Consider the following 8643-nt stretch of genomic DNA (forward strand, 5'->3'; position numbering starts at 1 on the left):
TAGGTCTGTATAGACTGGTCCTCCTAATAGACTAGGTCCTGTATAGACTGGTCTCCTAATATACTAGGTCTTGTATAGACTGGCCTCCTAATAGCTAGGTCTGTATAGACTGGTCCTCTAATAACAAATAACTGAGGTCTGTATAGACTGGTCCTCCTATTAGACTAGGTCTGTATAGACTGGTCCAACGCTGTCCTCCAATAGACTAGGTCTGTATGGTTCTATAACTAGGTCTGTATAGACTGGTCTCCTATATATACTAGGTCTGTATAGAACTGGTCCTCCTAATAGACTAGGTCTGTATAGACTGGTCCTCCTATATAGACTAGGTCTGTATAGACTGGTCCTCCTATATACTAGGTCTGATGTATAGACGGGTCTGCTCTAATAACTAGGTCTGTATAGACTGGTCCTCCTAATAGACTAGGTCTGTTAAGACTGGTCCTCCTAATAGACTAGGTCTGTATAGACTGGTCCTCCTAATATACTAGTCTGTATAGACTGGTCCTCCTAATAGACTAGTCGTTAGACTGGTCCAATAGACTAGGTCTGTATAGACTGTCCTCCTAAAATACCTAGGTCCGTATAGACTGGTCTCCTAATAGATCTAGGTCTGTATAGACTGGTCCTCCTAATAGAGCTAGGTCCGTAAGACTGGTCTCCCTAATAGCACAGTCTGTATAGACTGGTCCTAAACTATACTAGGTCTGTATAGACTGGTCTCCTAATAGATTAGGCCCGTATAGACTGGTCCTAATATATACTAGGTCTGTATAGACTGGCCTAATATAGTAGGTCGTGTATAGACTGGTCCTCCTAATAGACTAGGTCTGTATAGACTGGTCCTCCTAATAGACTGGTCTGTATAGACTGGTCTCCTAATAGACTAGGTCCGTATAGACTGGTCCTCCTAATAGACTAGGTCGTATAGACTGGTCCTAATAGACTAGGTCTGTATAGACTGGTCCTCCTAATAGACTAGGTCTGTATAGACTGTCCTAATATACTAGGCCTGTATAGACTGGTCCTAATATACTAGGCCTGTATAGACTGGTCCTAATAGATCTAGCGTCCGTATAGACTGGTCCTCCTAATAGAATAGGTCCGTATAGACTGGTCCTAATATACTAGGCCCGTATAGACTGGTCTAATATATAGGCCGTATAGACTGGTCCTAATAGACTAGGTCCGTATAGACTGGTCCTCTAATGAATAGGTCGTATAGACTGGTCTCCTAATAGATAGGTCCGTATAGACTGGTCCTAATATACTAGGCCGTATAGACTGGTCCTATTATATAGGCCCGTATAGACTGGTCCCTAATATACTAGGCGCCGTATAGACTGGTCCTCCTAATAGACTAGGTCTGTATAGACTGGTCCTCCTAATAGACTAGGTCTGTATAGACTGGTCCTCCTAATAGACTAGGTCTGTAATAGACTGGTCTCCTAATAGACTAGGTCTGTTTATGCTTCCTAATATACTAGGCCGTATAGACTGGTCCTCCTAATGACTAGGTCTGTATAGACTGGTCCTCCTAATAACTAGTATGTATAGACTGGTCCCTAATAGACTAGGTCTGTATAGACTGGTCCTCCATAGACTAGGTCTGTATAGACTGGTCCTCCTAATAGACTAGGTCTGTATAGACTGGCCCTCCTAATAGACTAGGTCTGTATAGACTGGTCCTCCTAGTAGACTAGGTTGTATAGACTGGTCCTCCTAATAGACTAGGTGTATAGACTGGTATTCCTAATAGACTAGGTCTGTATAGATATCAGGTCTGTATAGGATAGGTCTGTATAGACTGGTCCTCTCTAGAGACTAGGTTTGTATAGACTGGTCCTCCTAATAGACTAGGTCTGTATAGACTGGTCCTCCTACTAGACTCCTCTAATAGACTAGGCTGTATAGACTGGTCCTCCTAATAGACTAGGTCTGTATACGATCTGGTCTCGCTAATAGACTAGGTCTGTATAGACTGGTCCTCCTAATAGACTTGGCCAGAATAGATTAGGTTTGTATAGATTAGGTCTGTATAGATTGGACCTCCCAATAGACCGGCTCAGAGGGAAAGGATTCCACCCTGGCCTTGTGACTCGAATGACACACATTCCTATCTGTCAGTGTGTGTGTGTATCAGATCGGAAGGAATTCAGGGTTTTTCTCCTCCTCTGAGTCTGTGTGTCTGATGGGGAGGAATTTTGGTAATTCGAGTCGTGTGTATGTCCACAACACTACTTCATAACTGTGGGACAATTATTTGACAGACTGGCTAATGGATGTTAGCAGACACAACATTGGTCCAAAACTGAATAAGCATTTAAAACAGTTATCTGGATCAGAAGTGTGTTTGAGAGTGACAGAGACAATGAGTTTGTGTGTTGGTGTGTGTGGTTTTTGGATCCTGGATTTCTATTGTGGTTAAATATGCTTTGACAAATACAGCACATTCTGGAAGCATTCAGACCTTGTCCACATTATTACGCTACAGCCTTACTCTAAAATGGTTGAAATTGTTTTTTCCCCCCCTTCATCAATCTACACATGACAAAATTATTACAAATAAAAAGCTTTTATATCACATTTACATAAGTATTCAGACCCTTTACTCAGTACTTTGTTGAAGCACCTTTGGCAGTGATTACAGCCTCAAGTCTTCTTGGGTATTATGCTACAAGCTTGGCACACCTGTATTTGGGGAGTTTCTCCCATTCTTCTCTGCAGATCCTCTCAAGCTCTGTCAGGTTGGATGGGGAGCGTCGCTGCACAGCTATTTTCAGGTCTCTCCACAGATGGTCGATCGGGTTCAAGTTAGGGCTCTGGCTGAGCCACTCAAGGACATTCAGAGACTTGTCCCGAAGCCACGCCTGAATTGTCTTGGCTGTGTGCTGAGGGTCGTTGTCCTGTTGGAAGGTGAACCTTCGCCCCAGTCTGAGGTCCTGAGCGCTCTGGAGTAGGTTTTCATCAAGGATCTCTCTGTACTTTGCTCCGTTCTTCTTTGCCTCGATCCTGACTAGTCTCCCAGTCCCTGCCGCTGAAAAACATCCCCACAGCATGATGCTGCCACCACCACCGTGCTTTGATAAATGTCCATGCGTATTGTCTTCATTCTGAAAGAAAATTCTGTAGAAACCTTTGAGTTTCTGGGGAAAACGTATGTCTTGGGGATTTGGGCCCGCCCCTAGTGATTGATAGGATGGTAGAGACCCAGGGAGGGCTCTCTTTGGTCCACAGTCTTGTCCATCAAGAGTTTCCTCCAGACGTGACACTTGACATTCAGGCCAAAGAGTTCGATCATGGTTTCATCAGACCAGAGAATCTTGTTTCGCATGGTCAGAGTCCTTTAGGTGCCTTTTGGCAAACTCCAAGCGGGCTGTCATGTGCCTTTTACTGAGGAGTGGCTTCAGTCTGGCCACTCTACCARAAWGGCKTGATTGGTGGAGAGCTGCAGAGATGGTTGTCCTTCTGGAAGGTRCTCCCATCTCCACAGAGGAACTCAGGTTCTTGGTCACATCCCTGACCAAGGCCCTTCGCCACGGAATGCTCAGTTTGGCCGGTCAGCCAGTTCTAGATAAGAGTCTTGGTTGTTCCAAACTTCTTCCATGTAAGAATGATGGAGGCCACTGTGTTCTTGGGGACCTTCAATGCTGCAGAAATGTTTTGGTACCCTTCCKKYGATCTGTGCCTCGACACAATCCTGTCTCGGAGCTCTATGGACAATTCCTTCGACCTCATGGCTTGGTTTTTGCTCTGACATGCACTGTCAACTGTGAGACTTTATATAGACAGGTGTGTGCCTRTCTAAATCATGTCCAATCAATTMAATTTACCACAGGTGGACTCCAATCATGTTGTAGAAACATCAAGGATGATCAWTGGAAACAGGATGGACCAGAGCTCAATTTCAAGTCTCATAGCAAAGGGTCTGAATATTTATGTATTTAAGGTATTTCTTTAGAAATTTGCTAACATTTCTAAAAACCTGTTTTCGCTTTGTCATTATGGGGTATTGTGTGTAGATTGATGAGGAAAACAAATATTTTAACATTATAGAATAAGGCTGCAACATAACAAAATGTGGAAAAGGGGGAAGGGGTCTGAATACCTTCCAAATGCCCTGTAGATTTGTTTGATTGAACCTGTTGCAGCGGTTTGGATTCCGTTGTATTAAGATCAACAATGACATCACATTTCAGACACACTCATGGTTCAACACACACGTCTCTCTGAATGCAAAATTTAGATTTAATCAATTTAGCTGACAATATATTTAAATCACAAACCCCATAACATTACAATCATAATGAAACATACATTTCCTTCTGTGCAAAAATAAATAATCATACAATAATTTAAACAAAAATGGTACATAAACATCATGTGAACAAAAACAATATAGACCAATCAATCATATATAAAAGTGTGTAAACTCTTAGCAGAGTGGTAAACCATACGTCATCATCGTTCATATAACATGTACGTAAAGTTAGATCTTAGCAGTGTGCTTTGATAAATGTCCATGCGTATCATCTTCATTCTGAAAGAAAATTCTGTAGAAACCTTTGAGTTTCTGGGGTAAACGTGTGTCTTGGGGATTTGGGCCCGCCCCTAGTGATTGATAGGATGGTCGAGACCCAGGGAGGGCTCTCTTTGGTCCACAGTCTTGTCCATCAAGAGTTTTCCTTCATGTAATTGTTGGATCTAACCCCCTGACCTCTCACACCAACCTCTGACGGGTAAATAAAGAGTGGCATGCTTTGGTGTTATTATCCTTGTGGGGACCAGAAGTCCACACAAGGTAAAATACTATTTTAGGCTCAGCGGTTAGGGTTAGGGAAAATAGGATTTTGAATGAGAGTCAATTATTTGGTCCCCACAAGGATAGTAAAAAGAGAGCGAGACAGAGTGTGTGTGTACCTCTCCTTTCATACCAACCCTATCTAAAGAGCCAGAGTGTGTGTGCCTCTCCTTTCATACCAACCCTATCTAAAAGAGTCAACAACAAAGACCACCATCTATATTACACACATCTAGACAGAGACAACACACACAGAATGGACTCATCTATATTACACACATCTAGACAGAGCACACACACAGAATGGACTCATCTATATTACACACATCTAGACAGAGCCGCARATGCACACACACAGAATGGATTCATCTATATTATACACAGAGCAACAGACATAGAAATAGGTCACACAGAATGGACTCGCCCTTTAGAAGCGAGAGAGATAGTCATCTATTTTATACAGACATAGAAATAGGTCACACAGAATGGACTCGCCCTTTAGAAAACAGGATTGATTGTCCTTAAGCCAGATGGTCTTCTAGTATATTGTGCATGGTTTCACCGTGTGGTCATCTAGGATGGGGTCAAATAGAAATCCCCTGAGTATTTAGACAGTTCTAGAAAATAGACGAAAAAAAAGTTCCAGCACTTCCTGCCAAGTATTTTGGTAAATTCTTGGTACTGTTCCGTATAACAACCAACTTCAACTGAGCGTTAGGAATTCTGATTTCTAAGTGACAATTTACATGAGCCACAAAGTTTAATCAAGGCATATCAATTACATGTAAGACATTGAACAGTGTAATTACGTGTCTATGTCCTGAAGTGTGGTATGATTGGGGTGACAGTGAAGGCTACAGGGCCTTGTTTGACTCAACTTTCTCCCTCTCCTTTGTTCAGTATTTTTCTCAGGAGTGTGAACAAAGACTAATCCCTCCTTTAAATCCCRCTCTTTTCACAACCTCCCATCCTGTCACACACACACCACACCCCCCGTCGTATCAACATCAACAGTGTTGGCATTACCTCCATAGTTATCAGTCTACAGGAGGTCTGTGTTGCTCTAAGAGGCAGTCAGGAAATGTGCTTCTAATGAGCTTTCACACCTACTCACCCCCTAAAACCCCTGTCTGTGGCCAGGTGTAAGAAATTAATCAACAACATCCTGGATAGACCAATTGGGGCCAAACAGAGAAAAACACAGACACACACACAGCCTCTCACAGAGCACACCGAGCCCACTGCCCAGACTRCAGGGGGAATTTAGACTCTTCTAGAATTCTGGGAGGGGGACAAATATGGGAATCCCTCATAGGGCATGGTAACAATACAACATTCCACGTTCAGAATGACAAATCATTTCATTTCTGATAAGCTTCTTAGGAACTGCCAGAGGTGCTCACTGTAAGTAGTCTCAGCGATAGTGCTTTTAAACCCCAACTAGCAAACAAAGGTTGGCAGTAGCATAGGAAGTGGTCTCTACAGCATGGAGAAATAAAGAAACTGGCCAGGGCTCGGCACAAACGAGACCACACCTTATTGCACTTCCTGTTACAAGACAAGAGAGAGAGAGGTCACGCGGCGGTCATGTCTAGACGGGATACAGCTTTTGTCAAATTGACATCAAAAGTTGATTTTCTTTTGCATTTTAGCTAACCWTAACCTAATTTGCCTAACCGTAACCTAATTCTCCTAACCGTAACCTAATTTGCCTAACCTGCTGCGTAAGTTCTAGTAAACCTGCTGCGAAAAAGTCCATTTTGACAAAAGCTGTATCCCTTCTAGACTAAACCTCACGCGGCTCGACAGGCAGGCAGCATTGTGACATCATATTTGGAATATATGAGAGAGAGCGAGAGACGGTGGGGATAGTACAGAAGAGAGGGAGGGGTTGTCTAAGGACAGAGAGAGAAACAGAGGGAAGGGACAGAGAATAGAGTGGGTGGATAGACGGATGGGATGACAACAATTCTATAAAAAATGAGAAGACCAGGGAAAACACCGCAATAAAAAGAGGAATATGAAGATGGTCATTTGGTCCTCCAGGGCCATATGAATGGGATGCCTCCCAAACAGTGCCCTATCCACTAGAAGCCCTGGTCAAAAGTAGTGAACTAGATAGAGAATAGGGTGTCATTTGGGACACAGACACAAGGAGATGGTTATGACAATCTGATCACCATTGTTGAATATAAACACAGCGCTTCCCATGAGCTCATCAACACACACACACACACACACAKACKCWGTTTGATTCTCGATCCCTAAAAAATATTTCAGAATCAGAAATAAAGAAGAGATTAAACAGTTCAGACTCAAAGTCCCATTTAAACAAACAACTTCACAAACTTGGAAAGGCAATATAGTTTATGTACAACTCTCAGAAACGTGAGAGTCCATTTTTGGCAAATTCCCATCTCTGTAAAATATTCCCTAGGACACACACGAAGGGGCCTAAAGAAAGGCCTTGAGAGGCCAATCCACCCCTATATGACTCAACGGGAATCAAGGGGGCCTTGCTCTGACTACCACTGAACCCAACACACACACAGACACGTGTCTTCTGATGTGTAGGTGTTTGAGGAATGTGTGAATTTGAGKAGCTCTGTAACCTGATCTCCATGTGAAGTCTCTTTGGATCCGTTTAGCTCTCTAATATCCTGTAGCTAAAACGCATTCTATTCAAATAACCTGTGTGTGTTGTCAACCCTTTCCCACGCCTGTCGCACATCAAAGTGATGAAGAACCAGGTTGTCATGGTAACGTACCCATGTGGTAATGGGGGCTATTTTAGGAGGAATTCTACACTTCGATGTTTCCCTTTTGTGTTCTAGCTTTATCTCAGCAATATGCACTGCATGCACACACACACACACACACACACCCCCCTTCTCAGAGATTATGGACAGACACATCTGTATCTAACAAGCACAGACAAGACAACATGGAGGACAGACTCACTGACTCAGTTTTAACCACCTGAGATGGATCCTACAGCGATCCAGATGGATCCTACAGCGATCCAGATGGATCCTACAGCGATCCAGATGGATCCTACAGCGATCCAGATGGATCCTACAGAGATCCAGATTGGGTCTGAAATGGAACCCTACTACCCTACATAGTGTACTACTGCATCAGTAACAGTTTGGTCAGCACTTCCCCACCACCTCTCCTCAACCGTCCTTTTCTCTAAAAGGCTCAGTGGAACCTTATATTTTCCATCATGATTCAGCCATTTCTGAAATTCTCTCTTTTCATACCTCCATCTCACCCTCATCCTTCCATCTCATCTCTCTGTGTACCGCTATAGTACTGGTTGCAGTGCAGGAGAGAGTTCTGACTCTTAGTTCAGCAGGTCTATTACACGTTAGTCAAATAGCAGATGCTCTTATCCAGAGTGACTTAAAGGAACAATTAGGGTCAAGTGCCTTGCTCAAGGGCACGTTGACAGACTCTTCACCTAGTCGGTTCGGGAATTCAAACCAGCGACCTTTCGGTTACTGGCCCAACACTCTTACCCGCTAGGATTCCTGCCGCCCAATGATTTTACTTCATGATTTTTCTTCTCAGTGTCTTCTCTCCTATTTTTCCATCCTCCTCTTTGTAGAAATGTGTCCATAATACTGTAGCCACCAGCCCTCTTCTTTAGGTGAGAAAACAAGACCGTGTCTTCCCTCCTATAGGCTGGTGTCCTCCTCCAGTTAAAGAAGTGGATGGATGGAAACGAGCTCAGTTGAAGAAGAAGGTCTTCATTTGCCAGAGGTCCTCTTCCCAGTCTTCTCAGTCTTCCCAGAGGTGTGGAGGGAGTCTGGGTCTCCGTTGAAGAGGATAGAGTCTGG

General features: G+C 43.5%; 1 long non-coding RNA gene across 1 annotated transcript; it reads right to left on the bottom strand.

The window, feature by feature from the left end:
* Positions 1 to 4228: 4228 nt before the first annotated feature.
* LOC139025276 (uncharacterized) lies at positions 4229 to 5287 on the bottom strand. Its single transcript, XR_011476792.1, has 2 exons — positions 4967 to 5287; positions 4229 to 4920 (listed from the first exon to the last, which is right to left on the bottom strand). It is a non-coding gene; the product is annotated as an uncharacterized lncRNA (long non-coding RNA).
* Positions 5288 to 8643: the final 3356 nt, after the last annotated feature.

Source organism: Salvelinus sp. IW2-2015, unplaced genomic scaffold, assembly GCF_002910315.2.
Source record: "Salvelinus sp. IW2-2015 unplaced genomic scaffold, ASM291031v2 Un_scaffold2458, whole genome shotgun sequence".
Taxonomy (NCBI): Eukaryota; Metazoa; Chordata; class Actinopteri; order Salmoniformes; family Salmonidae; genus Salvelinus; species Salvelinus sp. IW2-2015.